Here is a 25,745-nt window from a genome sequence, read left to right as displayed (position 1 = left end):
AGAATTGACAGTGATCGATTCGGTGGATTCGAGTGGATCGCGGTGGGTGGAGTGGAGAGGGAGGTTCGCGATAATTACAAGCGCGTTTCTTGCTCGGTGCTCGCGCTCGTCGAATTCTGACTCGCGATTCGGCCAATGTGGCTCGCTTTCCGAGTTAGCCAGCGCTGCGGAATTTCGGCGTTCCCCGGGAAAAAGCAAGTAGAGGCTTCTCCGATCGTCCACAAAAACTTACGCTTCCGAACCTGGCGACACGTGCTCCGACAGGACCACACACGTGGCTCCCTAGTTTCCACCCTTTCCCCCTTTATGTCTTCCTTATTTCGTTCAATTTTTGCACGCTTCCAATCGCGCCTCCCTCTTCGAGGAATCGGAAGGGGATCGGCATCGTTGCCCTACTCGTCTTCGATGCAGTTTGGACCAGACGCTTATCGAAAATAAGAAATTCCATCATCATTTAATCGAGAAATTCATTTGTTCGGAAACTAAGTAAATTCTATTCCGATAAATAGAGTTCTATCGTATTGACATAACTCGACGTGTTACCGCGTAGGGACCTGTTGCTTTTTGGCTAGACATTTATGAACGATTTCGTCGCGTCGAAATTATGAAGCTTGCGAATTAGATGGCTAATTCAAGAGTCGTATTTGCGATAACAACACGCATTATCGCTCTGTGTATCATATTTTATCAGCCTGTTACCTGTTATCGCGTAGATTCGCCTGATGCAATAACACCATTCGTTGCATGCTTTATCTTATATGGAAACTATGTTTCTTTCAAAGATTAGTAAGCCGTTTTAACGACGCACCATGTTATCCGCTATTTTTAAGCTTAAGGTTTTATCGATCGTCCCTATCTACCATCTCAAAGAGCAAAAGTTGCCTCGAAGATTCTCGATCTGATACGTCTATGGGCTAGTACACGGTACATAGATTTGCGTGTCGAGTCGCACCGATATTTATTCATGGCACTGGTCATGCAGTCGCGTTCGCACCTGCACCGACACCTCCCTGATAAAATCTACTCCTGTTGCTGGACATTCGATTTCCCGATTCACCTTATCTCTTTTTGTTTGGCGTCGTTACCGGTTTTCAAAATTCGCGTGTACCGCTACTACGGAATTTCCTATACGTATACGGTATACCTGGAGTATTCGTGAGAATAAATCAAAATAAAAGCTTAATAAGACTCTTTCGATTAATATTTTGCTTTTAATGTACAAGAAACAAGTAACCATTGCATCGTTATTTCGAAATTGTCTTCGCGAACAATACAATGTAATCGAGTGAGTGGCATGTGCAGCTTGTAAGCTCGCTGCCAAACTCATTGTTTTAATTAATCCGGATTTACGGTGCAAAAAGGCGAGTCTAAGGCGAACAAATGGTCGTGGTCTTCGGTGGGTTGGCAAGAGGCGCGGACACATCGGCGGGAAAACGGCGCTCACCTGCGAACGCTGTTGAATTGTTTCTAAAACAGCGACGCGAATAGTTGCTAATGAGTTCCCAGTAATATTTTGGTTGGACTGATTGATGACTCGCGAGGAAATTTGTTTTCTTGTTTTATTTAACCGCTACGGTGACAAGTATCGTCGTTTCGACTATCTTGTAAATACTATTCGCGCCTTTCTAATTGTTCCAGAGAAATACATTTAATCGAATCTTGGAGAAAATATCTTTTTCTTTCAATGACACAATGTTCTTTGGAGTAACTTTTCATCTTCCATTTGATTTGCCGATCTCTTCAAGATCCCGCGTGCTTCTATCAAAAAATTCTCGTTTGATGATTCTGGTATTAAGGGTGACCTGTTACATGGTCAGTCGAATATTCTTATCGAACCAAGTGCATTAACTATGTCTCTCAGCGAACCGAAGCGTTCTGGAACTCAACCAACCTGCTTATTCTACTCCTAATGCACATACATATATTCGTGACAACTTAAGAACATAATGTAATCAAAGAGGTATTCACCTGTTGAAATTGGATAGAGTCCATTGACGTCGTCACACTTGCTTGCATTTCATTACCAAGTAAGATATGACTCTACTGCTAATCATAGTTCTGCCATCAGTTAGCTTTCCCTCTACGTTAAATTTCCTTTCGGATCTTTCACTATGTATTATTCTAATTTTAGCTATAAATTCTAAATACAATCACACGACAAACAATTGCTACAAACTATAATTTTTTTCGTCCTACTCTTTCAATTTCTTTCCTCTTTTTTTCTTTGTTTTTTTTTTTTTGCTTGTTATACACGTTGTCAATTTCGCGATAGAGCGCAAAACCCTTTTCCTCGTCGCGCGGTATTTTGAATCTGGCAGTGGACAAAGCTGGCACAGATTACGCTTTGGCGTATTATTATGCGAAAGGCGTACAAGTCGCGTAGGTCGGCACAGCGACGAGTATTATTGTCGTTTTGGCAGCTCGCGCGATTTTCGTGATTTAATGCACCGGATACCCTCGGGCGGTCGCGTTCGCCAATGCACTCGTCCACTCATTGAATTGTAATTCGCCTTTTTCGCGGTGTCCTACGAACAGTCTCTTTAGAGCTGCTGCGATCAGACTGCGATGCAATGTGGTGCATTAACGAAGGCATGAGGTATGCTCGTTGGTATGAGGAACTAGAGGATTTAAATGAACCTTTCTTGAATCTAATTCTTTGAATGGTAGTTTATTTTTATTCCTTCTACATGATTATATCTACATTCGCTGTTTGACCGTCAACAATGTCATCATACTAAGTTGCCATATCTGATACCAAGTAACTGTTCGAGCGTATTTTACAACATCAGACGAATATTTCCATCGCACTCTTATATTTTATCGGATGATCGACGACGGTAGAATTATTATACACTTAGGATGTTTAAAGGTTTCTGTGACAGAAATTTAAATGTTGAGCGCTCGTTAATAAAGTCAAGGACACGATATTCATCCTTCTGGCCTGGTCGAATATAAATCATATTTTTATCGAAACGTACAGAATGAGCGTCCGGTGGTAATCCAACTTTCTCTCTCGTGAAGTAACCACAACGAGATCGATATCCTCCCGCTGGTAAACAGATCATAATTTCTGTCGTCGAACACGCTCATCGTCTTGTTTTACGATGACCGTACGTGGCCTGCCATTTCGTTCGAAATGAATTTCCAGCAGGGCTCCGAGTTTATCGGCAAGAGTGTTCGATCGGTAATTTGTATTTGTCGTAAAGGATTTTTATTCAGTCGACTGTCTCTTAGTCGATGATTCAACGGTTGGCCCCCTTGTCACCGCTTTGCCGTGATATCGAGCTCTTCTTTTTATCATAAACAGCTTCTTTTACAACTTACAACATCGAGTCAGGATCGAGCGTCGATGTTATCCATCAACCGTTAAATCGAAGAAAGAATTTTTTCTTCAAGGTAGAATAAGAGAGGCGTGTCGTAAACTCGTCTCGTGTGGCGCCTCTGACCACCAAGTAAAAACCCTTGTCGCGTGTAATAAGCTATCGTCGCTACCGATCTCGAAAATGAAGTTGTACTTCGTGCCAAGTTTCGTCGACTGCCAAATTGAAGCGGCCGTAATAACGCGACCGAAGATTTTGCACTCGTCGCTTTCACATTGCGTCTCTTCTGCATCCATCGTTTCATTTTTCATTATGTCATACGTCTACGAGAATTGTATCGATATCAACGAGCCTGATGACGATCGTCGGTTTTCACGTCAGGTGCGTGCTTTGGCATCGGTTCAACCGATTAAAAAATGCCCGCTGACGGAAGATTATTTTTAAAGCGTCGACCGCGCTACGTGGAAAGTTTCGTTCGCTGTTTGTGCATGGCAGCTGTCTTTGGGATATTAGAGTTGGGAAAGAAGAACAATCCGAGTAACTTGGCTTGACAGTAGAACGAGGAATGTCACGATCAGACCGCCCGTACAGTTTATAGCCAGATAATCGAACATTTCTTCCTTGCTCCATCTCAATCAAACCTGAGACGTTCAGTTAAAAAGCGGAACGTGTTGATGTAATTTTCCATTAAATATTCATGTTGTATTCGTTTCATCGTCTACTTGAAACTAACTAAACATCGTCTACATAATTCTGAATGCAGAGATTCAACGAATACGTCTTCTTAGAGAGAGAATTAGCACCGAATGTAGATTTCGTAAACTTGTTTTCTAGCAACAGAATTTATTATCAAAGTGGACACGCAGCAACGTTGTTTAGATATTTGAACAACAGGTGCGACACGGTGTATATCATGTTCATTAGAGCGACGTTGTGTGCGAGTTGTTCGCGATGCAACACACGAGAAACGTTGTAGTGTTTCGGTGAAAAGCTGTTTGGCTGATGGCTAGATAGCAGGTAACAAAACGTCGTTATAACGCGTACGAGTGGGCGCAGTTGAGTGCGCTGGTCCGTATCCCGTTCCTCTTCCACTTTCATGCTTTTGACGCAGGTAATAGCAACCGCGACGTTCACTTTGTACCGTTTCGATCGCGATTTCTTCCCGGATGCGCTAATTTAACCCTTTCGAGTTATTACGCTGGCGAACAAGTTGGCCGTTTCGGTCGATGCAAAGCGTGAAATTTCATTCGGCACCTAAGTAAACGCGTTCCATCTAACGACGTTACGGAAGGTGCCTCGAAATTGGATCTTTCATCGTCGCCGTCTATTTAGAATCTAATATTGCGCACATGCACGCTTTTGTGATTCCTTTCAATGGTTTACTAAGCAGGAAAGCTAAATATCGCTTGGCGGGTATGTATTTTTGAGCAGGTATTAATTCATCACAGCTGGTTTTACTTACCGCATCCAGTTAACCATTTTCAACGATGCTTGTATTCATACAATTTGGCATTTTACCATTTATTTGCGACTTTTTATGGGGGCAGACTGATGATCAACGCGGTTGATGTTATTCGGCGCATTTTTTTTTTAATCATTTCCAAGGATACCTCGTGCATTTCTTAGCTTTTAGCGTTTTGTAACGTAGGTATTGGAAATTTTAGAAGGACGATTTGAAAAGCTTGAAATTTTTCGAATTTTTGAGAAACCCTCTCGTCGTACAAAACAAAAAAACTTTTTCGTGCGTCGAATAACAAACAAGGACAATTTCTCCGGATCACCTACACGACGATTTACGCAGGCGTGACGGCTAATAGCCGATAAGATCAACGATCGCGATTACTCTTATCGGTTTCGATCGATGCGGACGGTGGTCACGCGCTGCGAGTAGAATTTTCGTAGCGCGGAATCGGTTCGTTGGCGGAGGAACGAGGCGTGTAGCAATCAGTTGGAATCGAAAGCATCGATAAGCGATAATTCGAAATCATTGATCGTACTGTGGTAGAATCAAAGCTATCGGTGACTGTAATTTATCGAGATTGTTAATTATTTAATCGGCAGGCTGGCGATCAGTAAATTGTACGTTCGCATGGTGGGTAAATTTATGGGGCGAAACGGTTTACAGCGAATTGCGGTTTTGTTCGTGTTTGGATGTCCGTTTGGGCGTTCGTTTCTAATTCAAGCTTAGTCGGACATCGCGGACTTCGCACCTGTCATCCGCTGCCAAATGTCTCGAATCATTAAAACAGAAAACGTAAACGTTTATGTTAAAAGTATCTGTTGAAGACATAAGACCGCCACTTGGCAGTGATGCTTTTGCCAAATACTTGTGCACCCGTCGGTCTTTCGGTTTACAGTCGCGTTCGCTTAATGACTCGTCAAATCGGCCGGCGCTGCTCCGCTCTGCTACTTGAAAATTGCTCGCCGCAAAAAATAGCCCTCTTTCTGATTACCTGTTTGCTTGTTCCTTGAAACGCACAGCTCCAGGCAGGATTCTACAGACATTTAACACACAGGACAATTTTGATATTCGGTTAAGGGAATTTTAACGTAATTGCTAACGTCGTTAATCATACAGAAAATACAATTATTCGATGATTCTATCGCAATAATCGAATTTGTAGTTTCGTCATGGATATTCCAATGAAATTGTGTTATACGAATGAACGCGGCAAAACGTTTAAAACGTGATACGCCGAGGAATGCGGCAACTTAGCCGGCTGACATTAGACGAAGGTGCGAGGAATTTTGGTTGTTACGTATTCTGGGTATGGCGTAATCGGATGTTTCGTACGTCCGGTCCGGTATGAATTATTTCAGCGTGCTCGAGTTATCACATTCTTGATTCTCGAAATAAAGATCGTCTCGGTCACGAAGCGGGGAATTTCTGGGCGCGGGAACGCATTTCCAAAAATTGAAGAGACCGTTGCCGGGCAACAGCACCTGTCCGACGTCGTCAGCCACTGCTCTGGATTATTAGCTTCCGACTGGCTGAGCTTGCGATTTACACCCTGTATGTGGATTTATTGGTTGGTCGGCTGGAATTTGCCCTTTCCGAATCCGTGGCGTTGCCCGATTCGCGTTCCTGTTTTTGTTATACAGCTGAGTTAGCTGCTTTGTCGCGTGACACGCAACAATGTACGCGGAACGGTTTGCTAAGACGTATTTGCCTCCTATTTTCATGAAATATTATTTCAGAAGACTATATTTTTGAATATAAATATTAGCATTTCTTCGAAGGTCATCTTTAAAAATAATACAAATCTTTTCTCTCTATGAAACGTGTTCCGAAATTGTAAAATTGGTGTCATTAGCGAGAATTAGGTGACCTTCTACATAATGCCTGTCGCAGTTAGAGGTCACGTTTGTAGGTTGTATTTTTTAAACAGTTATATTTGTCCCCGTTTAAACGATAGTGATGCAACGACTGATTTTTTTTTTGTATATTCGTGCGACAGTTTTAAATAAAATTTTCTTAGTCAGATAGTTACACGGCATCCTTTTGGTTACAGTTGGAGGAACGTGCGCAAACTTGAAACCGATGTACGAGCTCGATCGTCGGCAAAACCCTCGAGGGACTTTCCGATAGCATTTGTCTTGACAGTTGGTAAGCAAAGGAATTCCTTGTGTTTCGTCGCGGATCGTGTAAAAATCGGCCACGAGATCGTCGTAAACAGGCATCGTCGACACTAGAACCCGAAATAGTTAAGCCGAATTCTCAGACCAGCGTCGGCTTAGACGTTCGCCGTTGCCATTTGACAACGCCTACGCGTCAGCCGCGTCTGGATTAGAATTCACTGACAGATTTAGGGCCGGTTTCGTAATACCGATTAAAGTCAGCGTAAAGCCTTAAAACAAATACATCCTTCGAGAAGGATCTACAACGGAAATCTATTTATTCAAAGCTATCGGAGAAATCGTGTAACAATCGTTCGCTGATTCTATCACCTATCTGATTCTTACCTATAATACTTCGTAAATCGGCCGCGTAAAATATCGATTTTTTTCAACATATTACGATATCTCGTTCGCTTTGTTGCAATAAATAAAGTTCGGTTAAATAAATTTCATCGTACCACCAATGAGAAAAATCAGCGATAAATTCGCTCGAACCATTAAATCGACTCTGCTCGCGAGCCTGTCTTTCGGTTGACATTCTTGTCTATTCGTTGGACAAATAGACGTTGACGATCGTTAACGGGACGATTTACGTTCGCGACTATCCGAGACGGGACGTCGCGTCGGTCAAAACGCGACGAAAGCTCGTTAATTGAACGTTTAATTGAACGGTCGGAGGGAGATAACGTTCAAGGGGGAAAGGGGGAAGATGGAGACAACCGGTAGCGAGAAGTCGTTTGAAAGTCACGAGGTTCGAATAATTCAAGCGACTCGAAAACGATGGAGAGGAGTAAGGAAGGATCGACACGCGGGTAAACCGGATCGGGACTGGCGATCGAGTTTCCGATTCCTCGAGCCGCGACTCGATCTTTCCCGTTTACGATCGTGGCCACGCTGCCAGAGGAATCGTCGTGTAAACGCATCACGCGGATCGATCCTAATGATTTCCCTTTAGGAAGCGAAACGCCTGGACGCCGATTCACCGAGACCAGTTTGTCTCGTCGGACAATAACGACGATGCTGGTGGCGGCGATCCGCCGCAATGAATTCTAATTACCGCCGTGGTACTCCTCGATGCTATTTATGACGGCCAACTTTATATCTCGCTTTGCCACGGATGCGACTCCTTCCTTTTTGCGAGAACCGACATAGGTAGAATTGGAAGCTCTTAGGCGAGATTGCTTCGATTTCCGAGTTCGTTGTATCTCGGCTGATATCGTCGCCCGTTGTGTGTTCCTTTATTTATTTAATCCCGATACTCTGTATGTTACGTATCTAGGCTGTTTGATTTTTCTACTTATTATTTTTCTACTCTGTTCCTGCGCAAAATGTTCTTTCTTTATTCCTTATGGCGAATAGAGAATAAAGCATACGGAGTAATAGACACGCGTAACATGAAAACTATAAAGATCATCTAAAGTAGAAGGTTGGAACATACGGAACAGTCAACTTAATTCCTCGCAAAGATAAGTCACCGAACAACCTGCCTAATGTAACGTAAGCACACTTATCTCGTGCGACCGACTATGATCTACGATACTAAAAGGGTGATAAACGTGTTTCTCCTTCAGCAGCATCTTAAATCAGACTCATGTTCCATCGATCAAACGGAAGGTAAATCCCACCCCAAATGGTTAACAGGGTCCCCAACACTTTAACCCACGGCTTATTCTTGGCGAGGCGGATGAAGCTATACCATGGCAGTCGTAGCCGCAATTAAAAATAACTATGGCAGGGAACTATGTCGCATCTCCGATGCAACGACTCGTTAATGTTGACGAACCGTGGTCGTGATAATTCCTTAGGTAGGTTCAAGCCAGCTCCTCTTCGAGTCTCCAGGAATCCTTGGTGTAAGTAGCTATTCACGGGTGTCCTCGAAGTCGCGGTAACATAGAACGATTGCTTAAAACATGATTATGAGGCGAACGCACCACGGTGACGAGTCGAGTAGTTGGATAATCCGTCCATTCACCGAAAATCATTCTACGCGAGAACGCGTGAATGGAAAGCTGGATCGAGCTTCGGCCTAATCCTCCGATGTCCGTTCATGTTGACGTAAGTGTCACGTGGCGTAAAGGTCTCATCTCTTTTCCCTCTTCTCTTTTCTCCTAGACGTTGGTCTATCGATCGTCTCGCTCGTTCCCCTTTCTTCTTGTACTCGTACACGGATTCGTTGGTAGCTCGAGGTGTTTCTTTTTTTATCCTTGTCTTCGGCCAGTCACAGCTTTGTCTCTGTTTCTCTTGTTCTGACGTTCGTTCTCTTTGCGTAGACTTGGCTCTCCCTTGTCCATCTCTTCGCGGCTTGCCTCGCACCAGGAGGCAAACCAATTACATTATTTATAACTTTGAACTAATTTGATTATACGACGGCGCCACGCGTCGCCCGCCCCATCAACCATGCCGTCGTTCCTTTCGGTTTAAAACGTTTATCGAGATCCGCGGCGATACGACTTCGTTTTCTTGCTATTATTCGCGATCACGTTCCTTTCTTTCCATCTTCCTGGGTTCTATTTGGTTTTAGTCGATGCTCAGGTATCGTTCGTCCTGCCTAGGATCAAACATTCTTTGGTTAGCTGCAGGTTAGAGGCGATTCGTCGCAGAGGATATAATTGGAATTCGCTTTTACGATTTAATCCATTTCTGTTAGAAGGGTTCCGAAATCGTTGCCCACGTCGTATAGCGCGATTAAGTTTTTCGAAGACAGCCTCGTTTCGAACTTTGAAATGGTTTCGCGAATTATTTATTCTCGAGCTAACTAATCCTCCGATGGAAACGCAAAACCTGCGGACACGAAACGCTTGTAATCGGAAGACCCGGATAGACAAAAATAATAATCCGACGAGCAGTCGGCGGGCTGCGATTATTAGAAACGACTAGGAACGTCAGAATCCCGTCAAGCACAAAAATAAAAACGGTGGTCCCATCGCGTAAGAAGCACGAAAGAGGAGGAAAGGAGGAAAAAAAGAAGAAATTATCCGAGTTGGCCATTTGTCCTCGCGATGACGTCAGTGAATCCGTGACTAGATCAAGGCGTCGAGGAGAATCGTAATTGTCCGCTGGACCTTCTTTCGTTTTGACCAGATCACGCGTCATACCCAGAGCCGGTTCGTTCTAGCGTAGGGGGCAATCGCTTGGCAATGAAATCCAAAGCGGTTACATCATTCATCGTGTTGTCTTTAAGCGATATTTGTATCCGAAATTCAGTGGAATGTCCTCTTCGTTCTCGTTTTCGATAAACAACTATTGTTCAACTGATTGGTTCGATACAACCTAGTGGGAGTTACATATACCACGTACATCGTTTCGATGAATACACAGATTCATTAGCCAGTTAGCTGTTGCGATCTTTTTGAAAACTTTGAAAAGTGTGTACCTAAAATGTGTCGTAAGAAGCAAAAGACGACGAGTATACTCGTGAAACACAGAATATATGTGGCTGTTATAATACAGAATTAATTTGCAACGAAATGACTGTTTTATTTCTTAATTTTATTACCGATAGGCTCGTCATAGTGCAAAATATTGTCATTTCTTCGTGATGAATGTGCTCGTTAAAAACAGCCAACGGGTTAACGGAGAAAGAACGAAAACCGAGTAGAAAAATCGTGTTTTGTGTTTTTGCTGTCTACCTTGAGCCTGCCACGATCTTCGAATTTTGCTCTAGTTTCAGCAAACTATTTTTATGAGAACTGTATGACGTTATTGAGAGGCAAATCACGCGCGTCAACTATCATCCTTTCGTTTCCCTCAAACTTGGAAAATTCTTCGACGACAGAAAAACACATCTGGGTCACAAATGACGAAAGGGCGCAGGCTCGAGATAATGCGATTAAAATTTCTTATGAAAAGAATCGATTAACAGAGCACGTACGGAGAAAGAATGGAAAAAAAAGCGTGGAATCGATTGGAATTCGTTGGAAGCGTACCGTTACGGTGGATTCCCACGAAACAACGAGCGGGAACTCGTAGCTGGATGGGTTGGTTGTGCGCAAATGAAAGTTGGTCCCGGGGAAGCGTGTCGATCCATACATAATTCTGTCCCGTCTTTCTTGTTCGACGGGAGTCCCTTTTCACCCCGTGGTTTCGGCGCACGCTGTAAACATATAAATCCGCCGCGTATAAATGCATCTCCGGGTTTTACGATCGTCGGCTGTAAATTTCCGCCGGCGTTGAAACGGCCATATAAACACGTACTGGCTCGCGGCGTTGTTCCGCGCCGGCATCGGGGGTGGCTGCTACTTCCGTGGAATCTCGTTTCGCGGATACTGATCAAACTGACATCGTAATACGTCCGTTTCATTTCCTACATGGGGATATCGGAAGAGAAATCAAATACATAGATAGTATAAAAATTATTTATAAAATATCGGCGTTTGTGCGAGCGTCGGCAGTCGATCCTTCGCAGCCACATTCCCAAATGTTTATTCGATTAACCTGAGTATTAGCGAGTAGAGACAGTTTCCTTTAGTCGGTATCACTTCCATCGCTATTCACGCATTTCGTTTTTTCGAGGTCGTGCTCGCGACTGCGGCAAGGTCTGCACTATTTCGGTTGCCTCAAGGCAAATGAAACATTCTTAGAGAGAATAGACTTGGTGCAAGCTCCGTGGAACAACCAGAATAAAGGAAAGGTTATTTTTTTTTCGGTAGAACTTTCAGCGGAAGACGAAAACCAGTTTCGTGTGGATCAAAGCACCCGGGGATTGCGAACGCGTCTTATACGTGTAAAATTAGCTTATATACGATCAATTTTCTTAAACTTAACTAAAATCACTTAAACTCATGTCGATCATTGATAAACGTTTTATATTCCATCTGTTTTGCAAATACGAATTATTATCGGAAATTTTGTTCGAGTATTTTGCGAATATACGGCACGACGATACGCTGTTTGTAAATAATGAAAAGAGTCGTTTTCTCGATGACGACATTAGCGGAAATATGGTCGCGTAACTGACGAGAATTCTTGCATTAATCGAACAGTGAACGAGGTCGCGTTACGTTCGATGGGTAACGCGTGGGTGGCAATGTATGAAATCTCGCGTGTGTGCCCACGTTACGCCGCATTATACGATACAAATGTATCGTAACAAACAAACGAGCAATTCGCAGCCAAACGGTCTATGGCGATACAGGTGGATCACCAACCGTTTGCGAATCTTTCGTTTCAATACTGTGCCTAATAATCCGCCTTATCAATCAGACGCGTCGTGAATATCCGCGTACGTTAATGAAACCATTGCTCGCGATCGAGATATTAACGCGAGCCGAAGATCGCTCGTGAAACGATCGTAAAGTGACGTAAGGATTTCGACTCGATACCGCGTGTCTACAATTTCGCAATATGGAAATGGTACGGCCAGTCATGTAACGCGATTCCGCGTGAATAGTTACGCTAATCAGAGAAACTTCCGTTAGAACTACGTTATATATAACAATGTACATAATATAATACACGTTGATGCTTTAATCTTTATATCTTCGAGATTCTTTGGCGGTTTCACAAAACGAATCTTCGCGAAAATTTCTTCGGGTATACATCGATTTGTCGACCTCGACGTTATTAGCGTACGAAAATGAATCACACTTTGCTCGTGTTTCTTACTCGCCGTTGGTTAAAAGTGTACAACGCGAACAATTACCTGGTACACGCAAGGCGCTTGAAATACGTTCGCAAGATCGCGAAACCCGCTTCATAATGGGGTCGACTATTCAAGGTGCACCGGGGAGAAAGCGAAAAGCTGGCGACTAACATTTTTCTTTCACGCAAATTCTCTACGACCCTAACGACCGGTGTAATTGGATTTCATAAAGTTGCTTGAAGCATCGTTGGTGGGTACACGAGATGTGGACACGTGATAACGATAAAGTCGTGTCGCGTTTTAGAGCAGCGATTATTTCTGGATGACGCGATCGTCAGCTTCAATTTCGTAGACATTTTCTCACCAGCTGAAAACGGATCCTACGAAACGGGCAGACCAATCGGGCAAAAATTAATTTGTACAATTTAACGAGCTTTTAATCGCGGCGAAATTTTTTTCGTGTCGCTTTCTTAACCAGGCGAATGAAATTTAGTTGAAGTTGTTAAGTGAGCCGTCACGCGACCGCAAACGCGTACATTCGTATTACCCGTTTGATTTATCTGGTCGCGTATTAAGTGTATCGCGTTTAATCTCTCCTGGATCGTATTAAAAAGCTGCACGCTGCGCGGAGACTTTCTTGAATTTACAATTACGAAACGACCCGTCGTAAATTTGTCCTCTTATATCTCTCGCGAATGAGCCATGGAAAACGGGCAGTTTTGCATAATTACGTCGCGCGCGCCGTCGCTAAAACACAAACGCGGTTTCGATAGGTGTGGGCACGTAGGAGAAAGCGAACAGTTTAGCGCTGTCAAAGTATCGAATGTCGACGATCGTTTAAATAGTAATTTCAATTATTCTCGCTCTTCGTACGTGATTTTCCATTCTTAGATCGGTTACGATCGATATTAAATATAACTATTCGGCGTGCCATTTACTCGGAATCATAACGAAATGGTTGTCCTGCATCCCCGACCGAATGTAAGATATTTTAAACCAGGACGAAGCTTTGAAAAAGACAAACAATATTTCCGCGCTTCGAGCGGTCGCAATCACAGGGATTTTTTTCACCGCCAAAGCGCCGCTTCAAATATAATTCACGCGATAATGCGAAAGGAAGTAACACAGGCGCAATTTGTCCTCGTCGCGGTGGCGGCGTCGAGCACGTCGCGAAGGGATCAACGTCGTAAATCAGGACTTTATTTTCGAGGGAGAGGGAAAAAAAGAGGCAAATGATATGTACGCGAGTTACCAAGCACAGATTATATTCGCAAGAAACAGATGTTCGGCCCGAGTGCCTTAATTAAGAGGTAATTACTTATTCCGTGGCCAGAGAGAGCCCGAATGACTTTCTTTAATGCGCCCAGCAATTAATGTGCCGGGGCCGATGCGCATCGCGTAACCGGAAGCGCACCCTGGTAATCGCGTTTCTTCGCGATGCAACCTCGCGTGTGTTCACGCGAGAAACAGCTTAGGAGATCCGCGGTTACGTGGGAATTAATTATCGCGCAACCGATTCTGAACGATCGAAATTTTGGACGGTCAAAAATTCAACACTACTACAGCGTATTCATTCGGCAAATACAAATCATACGCTTTGCTTGTCGAGTACTGCGCATTCGTATTCCTTTTCACGGTTGCCGCCATTATGGTTTGCACCATCTTCTACCCATTTTTCTTCCGGCTTGACAGATTTTGCCCGCGACATTCCGACGTTCGGTAACGAAAACTCCGGAGGCGCCTTGTCGCCATCGTACTTTTATTTCTGACTTGCACGTTGCCGTGCGGTTCGCAATTAATCATTACGAAATCTTCGGCCAAAACAGTCTGTTTATTTAATTACTCGAAAAAGTGGGTGCCGAACCGATACGAGCTGCGTGCTTTCCATCGTTTCATCTTTTTTCGATACGATTCGTTGTTCCTTTCCTATTGTATATCTTCAACTACTTGAATATTCTATTTACAAATACAAGGGATGTGGCGTGACCACATCGAAGGCGGAGTCGTATACGACATAATACCCCTTGTTATTAATTCAAAGACCGATTATCCTCGTATTTTGTGCTATGATTCACCATGCGCCACACCGTGGATTAGCCAACCGCACCGAGGTGCTAATTTAGCGGCGGAATTGTCGCGCGTACCGTAATAAGGTGTCCCTGCGTGGACTATTGTGCTCGAGCCTCCGTGTCTCGAATCGACGCGAAGAATTTGTTTCCGTTTTCTCAGTATTAACGCACGCGCGAGAAAGAGACGCGGTACAATAGCTGGAAGAGATTAGGAACGACAACGTTCATGAATTAATGCGCGTCCCAGGTTGATGGGGAGTAACGGGGTTGAACGGCGCGACCTTACCGGTAATTGAACGTCGCAGGTTGCCACTTAACGGTGACTCATCGCACGCTCGCGCGAATTATCTCGCGCAATCTGCTCTCGATGAGACACGCGGTACCGACGATAAATCGTCGCGAAGAAATTGCGGCCCTGGTGGAAATATAGCGTTTCATGGGGTTTAGCCATCGATTAGGTTGGCGCGCGGCCGGTAGCCGTGCAACTTTCGCGAGCCGCTGCTGCGCTATCGCGTAAATTATTTAAATGATACACGCGGATCGAGGAGCTCCGGTTAATGGGTAACATCGTCACGATTTCCCTGTGTTTCGGAGTCGAATAAGGATTATAAATAACCGTGGCGTTCTCTCGAGTACCGGTATCGCGAGTCGTTCGTGACGGGGATGCGGAGTACAAGTTGGGCATACAGGATGAACTGGGAGAGTCGAGCGTTCGATAGCTGGCAGCTTTTTGCATCGATTAATTTGAACATAATTGCTACTGGTATTGCAAACTTTTTTACATCGACAGACTTCGATGTTATCGATAGTCCATGCAACCATGTTAATGTTGTGTCCCGTGTTTAATTACACAGCATAATATACTTATTATTTATTAGGTGTCTCCGACTTTCAGACACTCGGATTTTCCATACATGCGTTCGCAAATTGCAAACAGTATATTTTTTAGCAATCGCCAAACGTAAAGATAAGAAGGAGACGAAGGAGAAATTATTTTTACGTTTTCGTTATCTACATCGATACTCCTTTTTACGCAAATTGTTCGAAGAAATTGCAATTTCGATAACACGTTTCAACCGAGAACGGGTTCCATTTACCGTCTTTATAATTTGTTATCGAATGGACGATGCGAAAAGATCAGATGCGCATGATCTACTATGCCAGGATTACGTTCACGCGCGTTACGTAATTCGTCACCAGCGGTAGCGGCCTCTAAGCTGTCTCGCATTATCGCGCTGCCGTAAAAATATTAAATACGATCCGTAGTTAACAGCCGCTAGTATTTCGCTCGGTTATTTGCAACCGGGTTATAAACGTTGCACAACGGGATGCCTAAATTTACGATGGTACGAGCTTTTCCAAATCTTTGGTTTCGCCCTGCCGTAACTCGTATTTCGTACGCGATCTGTCCTCCCTTTGTTTCGTAGCTGTCGGTTTCTCAACCGACGACCAGCGGAGAGGATCGTTTATTCTCGAGCGAGATCGCCGTCGCGAAAATCGATGACGACACGGTCGTGAACCGCGAAAAAACGCGGTGCGAATTGGAGACGCATCGGTGACGTTCGCGTTTGTTGTGCACGCGGGGAAGGTGAACGTGTATTTCTGAAGCGGCTGACTCAGCTGCCACCCACGCTTGTTTCGCGTACGCTCGTCACCAGCACTAACACGCCGAGACGACGACCAAGTTGCGCTCGTGAGCGCGAGAATTCGCGCACGCGGCTCACCTTGCGCATCTATACGCCACGAATACGCGTGCGATCCTCTGCACGTGACCTTTTTTCTTTTTTCGAAGGCTGGTTGCGCAACCGGCTCGCGAGCATTATGCCAATATTCGCCGTTCGCGCGGAAAGAAAGTGTTTTACGATCGTGGCCCGAAAGTTGCTCGACATCCTCGCGGACTGCCCGCACGGCTTATCGTAACGAGCCTTCGAGCCGCTCGTCGGCGTGTAGACGGTGCACAATTTTTTCGGGCTCTTCACCTTGATTATGTTGTTCACTTTGTTACCGCGGTAAAAACTCGAGACGATACCGTCCTTCGGTTTTGGTTCGACGAGGCTTGTCCGTGCGGCACATTGTTGCTTTGGACATTGATCATGCCGAGAAATTACAGCATGTCAGCCGTAATTTGTAACGCGGAGCCTGTCTTAAAATAGGTGGAACGCTGTGGGAGGTACGTCCTCGATCGAGGATGTTCGTTAAATTATCGTGACTCGATTGTTTTCTTTGATGTTTCACTCGAAAATAGTTTGATTCGGTACGAAGACACAATGGACCACCTATAACGCGTATCGGTAATATCGCGGTGAAAGGATTACGGACAGAGTTCGTAGGATTCGACCAACACCTTTGTACAACGCCTCAAATAAATTTAATAGAATTTTCAACTTTCTTTCGCGAATGCGGTTCTTATTTCTTTGTGCACGCTGGCTACTTTTTTGTATCCACTGTATAAACTGCACGGGAAAAACTACCGGCTATAAAAGACGTAGAAATTTATCTCTTACGGTCGTAATTCGTGTAAAAACGTAGATTGCATAATAATACACTGTATTCGTTATTCGTAAACAAATGTATTACGCATGACATAGTCTGATATTTTGAATAACGCGCGTGTCAACGTGTTTGTAGCTTAGCTCTATTCCCGACCGCATAATTCCTGAAACGCGCTCGCTCGAGAAGCCCGATCATCGATTGGAAACTAGTTGCGAACGTTCGGTGTCATAACCGGCGACAGGCCGCTATAAATAAACGTTTACGATACATCGATCAACTGGCCAACAGGCGTTAAACGAACTGCACAGCGCGATACCAATTAAAGACGAAAATAAGCGGCGGTGGCGAGCACGGGAGACTCGTTCCTTCGGGAATGTGTTAAAACGTTGCATTTGCATGATACATTTTAATGATCCTGCGTTTTCGTCACTGTACCGTATCTGACGTTTCTCAGGACATTTCGAAATAATTCTGTCCTTCGGTATTAATATTCTGGTTATCAGCACATTGAGCTGTCCTGTGTGTCGCAATATTTTGGATGCAAATATTACACATTATACATCGAAGAAGTATCACCGTGCGTTTCGATATTAGCGCGTTTATATGCGCGAAGATTAATCCAGTTAAACATTAAAGCTAAACCTGCTATCAGCTTGACAGGTTTCAGATTTTTCGTTATCGCAATTACATGCAAATGCATTTGCCAAAATTAATCTTGACAAACTGAATCATTTATGCATAATATGCTCAAATATACAGCCCAGATCGATAAAGATAAATCAATTTGTTAGCTTCGTTTTAGTCCTGGCAAACGTAAATACGATATAATTTTATCTTCAATAAAAATGAAACAACACGCGAAGAACAGACGATGGCTATGTAAGATTGGCAAACGAACCACGAGTTAATTCGTCTTTTCTGTTTAACAGATTCAACTTCTCCATATCCAGAAACGTATACGCCAATTTTTAAACAAATATCTTAGCTGCTCTCGTATCGTTACACCGTTAACCAACACTTTGCGGGGACGTCTCAGCGATAATTTCGGGTCTCCGTGGACGTTATCAAACGACGGTTCCTCGACGCGACATCGTTATTATTTCGGTTTTCGATCGCGGCGTTCTCGGCGGGTTCGTCGAACTCCCTGTCGTTTCGCATTTGCGCGGCAGCCGGGTCGTACGGTGCGCTAACTCGACGCACTTAGCGCCGCTAGATTCCCCAGTCAGATATTAAAAACAGCTGGATCCCGGGAGCACGGTCGCGCGCATCGTACGTGTCGTTTACAAGCGACGAATTTATCGCCCCTGCCGCGACTTTAAGTACCACCCCAAGTGGCTTACAGCGAGTCGAACGCCTCGTTGCTTTCGATACGTCGGCCGTCTCGACCCGCGGCACACTCGTTGAAAAATTTCGCCAGATAAGCGTGGAGAAAGGAATGGAACCCGCTGGATCCTGCTACTGGCGTCGCCCGGAAGCTACGTTCGCCGAATATTTATCGCCACTGTTACCCAGTCTCGCGTTATCTCGCAGTTTCTCGCTTATTGTTTCTTAAATTCCGTATAATTGAAATTTATTACGCATTCGCGTGTAATTTGTTTGTGCACGTCCTTACTCGATTTTAGGTTAATTGGTCCACGGCAGGAGAAAGCCATCCGACTTTGCGACATTGTAACGTGTCTACATCACGAGTTTCAATGACGCGCTCAAGGAAAATATCGTCCGGTCAGTTCGGGAAATTGTTCGATGTCGCTAAGCGAAAAGTTCGCAACTTGGCATTAATTCTGTCATAGGAGCAACGGCGAGATAGAGCGCGTTCTTTCATCCATGTTGTTTATATCGTATCAGTGTAGAAGTCGATGCAGGTAGATAGCCCGTGGCGGCCAGTAAATTTGAAGTGAAAGAAGTTTTTGTGTTGGAGATCGAGGACAATGCGGTAGCCGACACGCGCGAATGCGATTCAATTCGTTAATTATCCGAAACAGTTTAAAGCACGGTCCAAGAAAACACGGCGGCGGATATCTGGGTCGATCCAGAAATAACCTGAATGCATCCACCCGCTCCTGGTTCTTCCTCTGTCTCACTCTCAAATCTCACGCAAACACACACTCACGCCCTCTTCGTCTTCTTCATCTTCTGGGATTCGTCGACTCTCAATGAAACATCCTCATCCACTGGTAGGCAGATCGTTCGTTCGTCTCTTTCTCTGCACGGCACCTCTTTCGTGGATCGGTCCACGCGATCTTCTTCTTCGATCGCCGCTCTCCTCCTCGCTCTTTGCTCTCCTTGCCACGACTGTTCAGCCTCGGTCGATTAATTTGCGAGTGGGTTCGCCACGATAGCTTTTAAATTCGCGCGATCGCGACATAAACGTTGCTTCTGGTAATGCACAAGCTGGCTCGACCATTTGTAATGACGCAATTCGCGATTATCTTTTACGAGGGAACCGATTATTTACGAATCGATGGCCGGTTACGTGAATTATGCTGCGCGATCACGCGAAGATTACTTAATTTCTCGATACTTCGACGAGAATGCCACGCAGACTCGATGTTTCATCCAGTTTTTGATTACAGCCTCGGCTGAAAAAAGCTACGATAGAATACTTAAAAGATGAAAGATATTTTGAAAGTTTTAAACGACGACAGATAGGCTGAATTAATTGTTGCTTCTTCTTAAATAAAACCATCCTTTTGTTTTTCTTGCTAAAACTAGATACGACGCTATGTTTACTTAATTTTTGAACCATGAACCGGCCTGACCTAAAACATTTATTTTTACCCAAGTTCCACGAAATTAAATGGATCGTATAACACGTTAAACGTCAAATGAAATACGATAAAAGCGATATCGTGAAAAATAATTACCTATAATAATCGCGGAATAAATTATCGGGTCGTAGTTTCACGCGACCAAGTTTCTTTTCGATGCCAGCTACATCGTTTAAGCAGAGACGGTTATTACGAAAGACAGACGGTTGCTCTGGTGGACAAAGTGGTGCCATATTTTAGGAAGGATTCATGACTAACCACGGTGTGTCAACAGCGCGACTTTTGCCCGCCGGTATACAAGGAGCTTGCACTTTTGTAATGGCTCGACATTTGTTCGCGCACTGCCGCTTAATTGACCAATTTTTAATGTCGTGCGTCGCGGTATTTGAGCGACGAATCTTTCGGATTTGTAGCGGGATCGCAAAGTACGAGTACATTAGCGGTTAATACGCTGGAAACGAACATTGAACGGCGTGTTTGCTTCTTGAACGTGCGCGACATCGCGTCCCACGATGCGTCATCCCCTCGAAGGTCGGAATGAAAAATGGAACGAAGTTACGATGTGGTCGGTGTTGCAATAAGGAAATCGTTATACTTGTACCGTTTGAAAATGAACGAGATACTTTGTACCACATGTATGTCGAACACGAGATATCATCGATTCGAAACTGTCATTTTTTAGTCGATCGTTTTTTCGTCTTGCAGCAACGTTGAATTGCAGCCAAATTTTACTCGTTAAGTATTGACTAATAACTGCGCTTAATAATATAATAGAATTTCGTTTATGCGAACTCAAATTATATATCGTACATTATTTGCCTCTCCGCCTCTTTCACTCGATATGTAAAATGAAAAATACAGCGATAACTTACTTCATTTTGGCTCTTTGAACTTCGAGTCTCACTCTCAATCCTCTTCTCGATCAAAATCCGCTCTTATACATCTTACACGCGCTACCGGTAATCTAAAATAAATAGTCACTCGATCCTCGATCTTTCGTGTCACACGAATTTCTACTCTCGTACTATCGTCAGAATTAATGAGAACAGTTACAGAGGATAGCGACTTTTTATCATCGAAACTATTCTTTTCTCTAACACGCGTTCGGATAAATGGATCTTCACTGTATACAGATTCGACTCATCCGTTCTTCTTGCCACTGGCATCGCCTGCGGGCCGAAAGTTCCGCCCCAGACAGTTACGTCCGCTCCATTGCACACGTACGGCCCCCTTTTTTTATTATTACCGGTTTCATTTTTAATTCGCTTGGCGGGCACAGTTGGCCGCCCGCGGACGGATCGTTTTGCCGTAATTAGTTTGTGGCCTGCGTGCCTCTAAATCGGGCGACGATCGTAAATTCGCGGCGACACTGTGTCCCGCGAACGATCCGCCGCGGAAAATTGGAGCGTATCGCGCGACCGGCTGCCGCTGTACCGGGTGGTCGCGGAAACCAACCCTTTGCCAGTTGTCCTTTTGCTCGTGATCGCCGCGCGAATTTTATTCTGGGAAGACTAATTCCGTGGTCGTCTCGATCATACCGATTCGGTTCCCGGTTCTTTCGCTGCCTCTTTTTGTTTCGCTTCAAATTGTCCGGATTTCTGTCTTGTCTCTCCCGTCGAGACGATGCGTTCTATTAATACGGAGATTTTTATTTATCGTCCATGCTCTCGCTGTTTTGTAGCGTTTCGTCTTGTTTGCATCGAGAATGGTACACGTACGACTTTTTCCCGAAGAGACCGAAAAATTCTGGTAAAAGAATCAATTTCGCTGTATAATTATTCGACGAATTAAACGTCTAAAAGTTCTTACGACGGAAATAAAAATACTTCTCGATGAAGTTCAAGAGTGAAATTTTACTTCGATCGTCGATAACTCAGTTTGTCTACGGAGGATTAAAGAATTGATAAAGCGTTCTGCGTCGGATGATGCTCGCGGAACCGAGGCCATCTTTCCTCGCTTATCACGTTTAAAATCGACGTGTAGTAATTGTACGCCGGCCTTCCTGACAGGGTTGCTTCCGAGAAATTAATCTCGGCATTATTACCAGGGTAACTTCTCCGTGTCGCTTTATTTTCGACGTACCAGCCGACCCGTTCGTTACAAGTAAATCCTGCGGTGGCTGTTAACACCTCCCAGCCTCGAGCGTAATCGCCGATCTAACCGTTGCGGAACTCGTGTTATCGTCCTCGAGAGAACCCCCGTTAAACCCTTCGTTCTGACTGATTTACGCGATCGTGATGCTCGTTCGACGAGAGTGGACCGATTCAATTAGCGGCCATCTCGTTGAGAGCCACTTCGAACCTCGAATTTCCTCGTGTGATTGCCTGTAAGCTTGTTCAATTAAAAAACACTGATTTATCGCGTCGTGCCGCTGACTTTTATGAAGAGTTTAGGAGATTTAGAAGTTTAAATCTTAGAGTTAAACGACGGAGAGGAGACTGTATCGGGTGTTACGAGTTTTAGTGGATATTAACGAAGAATTAGAAGTTTTCACGAGTTAATGAATTCGTGCGTAGCACTCTGTAAATAACATAAAATCCACCCACGTTTCTTTTTATATGTATCTCTCAATCGCAAGTTGATAGTATTTAACCTTAAGAAAATAATGCAACGTCAAATCGAAGTTTATCAGCAGTAAATACGGCTGAAAGTACGTACAAAGGGAGCAGATTTGTTTGTATTTCTAGATACGTTTCACCGTACACGCCTGCGCGCCATCTTACCCGAGGCGTGATATTCATTTTCTTCGATACGTTTGACGCTTATGGCCGTCCAATCGACAGCTATTGAGATGTTATCAATGGACGAATAAGCGTTTCACGCCGATTGACTGACGTCCCTCCTAATTACCTAGAAGATGCCCGTCGCTTTGCCAAATGGAATTATTTTCTAGTTGTCAATAGGACATTACGATACTGCGTTGCTTTTTTTCACACGCTCCTTTCTCACGCTCTTTTCTGGCGCTTGCAAAATCTCCGTATTACAACTTATTTCTGGACATCTTTCTACGCATCGTTCGTAATAGGAATTTTAACGTTACTAGAAATTTTCTTTCCGTTTTCGATATTCTATACTCGTTTGATGTTCTTGCAAGTACTTTCGCTAAACATGGAAGGGACGCCTGCAGTTTGCAGAATCTCTCGTAGCGATCATCCAGATATCATCTCGACTCTTTCCTCGCCTCTGTACGATATTACGGCGAAAGCTGAGAGACGTTTTCTCGCGAGCGCGAGCGCTGTCATGGCAAAAACGAGGAAAAACTGTTAACGAGACAGCGTCAAGATCGTGCCGGAATCTCGCCGCCAGTGGCGACGCTACAAATGCGATAATTTATTAGGTAAGAGCCGCTCTCTTTCGAATAACCGCGGCATGGCAGCGCGGAAGGGATGAGATGAAGTTGTTAGAAAAACATCCCCCGAAACGGCTGTCTCTTTGATTCACCGTTTCCTGCGCTCTCCGCGACCGATTTCGTTGTATTTTCGTCCGCTTCCACAGTTTCGTCCGCCCTACCTTCGTAGCGCTTTCCCTCTCGAGCAGCGCAATATCCACCGGGCTGTCTTACTTTCTTATGGCTCTCCCTCGTTTCTGTTTCTTTTTCATAGCCCGACTTGCAGCGCACTCCGAGCCTCGTCCACGCGCCCAAGAAAAACATTTCGGTTGTCGCGGCGCGCAAAGGCGGGCGTACAGTCGAACGCGCGTGCGCTCACGCGGCACGGGCGTGTATTTCACTGTCCTTTTTCATGTCCGATGTACCTCCCAGGAGTAGCTCGCGAACCATTCGTAATCCCTACGAAAGATGGCTATAGTTGTTTGGTTTAACATTTTTCCTCGAACAGGAGGATGAGGATGAAACATTTTAAAGTTATAAATTATATCTTCAGATTGTAGTTGATTGGACTAAACAGTTTAACTTTTGTCTGATAACGTGTTCGGTATATTAGAAAGGAAATCCAATTGAATAGAAATAATAAAATAAATAGCAAAGTGTTAAAATTATAATCGACGAACAATTAAGCTACAGTCTCGTTCGTGCGAATGTCGAGACGCGATTGTTGGAATTCGATATACTCCTGTGCTTAATCTCTCTCAAAGCAGGTATAGCTTAGACTCTTGTTCTATCTTTCTCCAAGTAGGTATAGTCAGGAACGATCCTAACGATTATAAGCTGAATTTACGCGTTGTCAAACATGTCCGGATACAATAATTCTACGAACCATCGTAATAGCATGCGCGTTAAAAATTACACGGTCCGGACCATATCCAACAAACGAGCACGATAGCTCGGAGAAGTTGCAAATTCACTGTCCATTCTAGATCACGCACGCCTATTTGCGTCGACGACGGCTGCGTGCACGCCCAGGTGCGTACCCGCCCTAAGGTGCACGTGCATTTCTACTCGTAGATTTATGCAGCGAACAGAGGCGAAGGTACGTAGGCTTAACGAGAGCTACTATGACCTACTTACACTGGCCGTGTGTATTAATCAAACTTCCAATGGAAGTTCGACGTTAGAAAATAAAACAACGTTAACACGGAAGAACGTATTACGGGGAACTAATAATCGTAATACCGTAAGTCAGCCCGCTGACATTTATCGCGAAACAGAATTTCACGTTTATTACCGCAAAGAATCTTTCCTTTATATCCTTGTTTTCTATCTTTATTTTACTAGATGCACGATACTTTTTAAGGGTTGAAAGCACGCGATTTATATCGTTATGATTTTTGGCACGCCACGTAGGGAGAAACAAGCGAGAAGTTGGAAAAAGTGAACTAATTTGGCGGGAAGAAGAAGAGAGATCAAGATATTCGGTGGAACGTGAATTTCATGGAATTTAATTGGGATTCCCTTCCGCGCGACCTGAAAACTGGACCTTCCTCGTTTTAAGCGGTTCTCTGTCGCATACCGCGGAGACACGCGTTACCATGGATCGTCCGGACGTGAAAAAAGAGAAGAGGCGAGGTGACCGACGAGACGAAAAATAAATGCCCGCGGAGAGAGAACAGAGTGGCTCTCCTCGCGCTTTTATCTCTCGTCATCACTTTCTCCTCGCCGCGTGATTTACGCTACTCTTGTCTTCCTTAATTAGGTTAAGGCTCTCTCGTCCCGCTGTTTTGCATCCGGAGACAGGGAGAAAAGGAGTCCCCGCTTCCGATACGACCGCGAAATCCACTCCGACACCCTTGTTAAACATTAATCGAGGCGCTGTTCGCATTGTACCACGCCAGGACGATTTATGCCCCGAACCGCCGAGCTCTTTCAGCCAAACAGCTTTTCAGAGAAATTTATTACATATTTACATCGGTCCTTCCTCGCAATGCCGTTGTAACGACGTTGTTCTTTCTTCACGGCGAATCGTGTTTTTTTACATGATGACGCTCCAAGAATGGTACCGCTCGAGTTTGAGCAATACACCGCGTGGCGACACGTAGCGAAACATTCCGATCACCTTGGATTCGTAAACAGATCTTTTATCTCTAGAAATTCGACAGAGTTTAGAACGTCGGTCGTTCTAAACACCCACGAACCAGTAATAATAGAAGTCCTATAAATTTTATGCTTTCAGTGGTAGAAGGATTTGGAAATTTTCGATCTGCTCGTTGTTCGGTAGCGTAACTAACTTCACCTTCGAAATTTCTATGAATCTTTGCAATATTCGCGTTGTCGCCAAAGCTCGTAAATCTTTCCCCGTCCAGGTGTTTTCTCACAGTATCCACGATGGCCAATAAAAAATATAGCAGGGGGACTGGCATCGTTTTAAGTAGTATACGCCTTCTACGTCGCGGTTGGTCGGCCATTGCGTAGTTGCAGTCGCCGAAGGCCGTTCTAGGTCGTTCAGTAGCTGCCACTAGGCAATGCTTCTCAAGCTGCTTACCTTACGCAGCCGATTCGACG

At 44.4% G+C, this 25,745-nt stretch overlaps 1 protein-coding gene across 2 annotated transcripts in view; it reads left to right on the top strand.

Moving 5' to 3' along the window:
- LOC126916769 (myocardin-related transcription factor B-like) overlaps positions 1–25,745 on the top strand; it is a 245,503-nt gene that overhangs the window by 1,364 nt on the left and 218,394 nt on the right. The window contains exon 2 of one of the 2 annotated variants that reach the window (XM_050723040.1): positions 6,833–6,927. The exons of the other annotated variant lie outside the window; for it this stretch is intronic. The gene's annotated coding sequence lies outside the window, so the exon portion shown is untranslated. The remainder of the gene's footprint in view (positions 1–6,832; positions 6,928–25,745) is intronic. 2 annotated transcript variants of the gene reach the window in all.

The sequence above is a fragment of the Bombus affinis genome, chromosome 1 (genome assembly GCF_024516045.1).
Source record: "Bombus affinis isolate iyBomAffi1 chromosome 1, iyBomAffi1.2, whole genome shotgun sequence".
NCBI classification, from domain to species: Eukaryota; Metazoa; Arthropoda; class Insecta; order Hymenoptera; family Apidae; genus Bombus; species Bombus affinis.
This window is presented reverse-complemented; position numbering and strand designations above follow the sequence as displayed.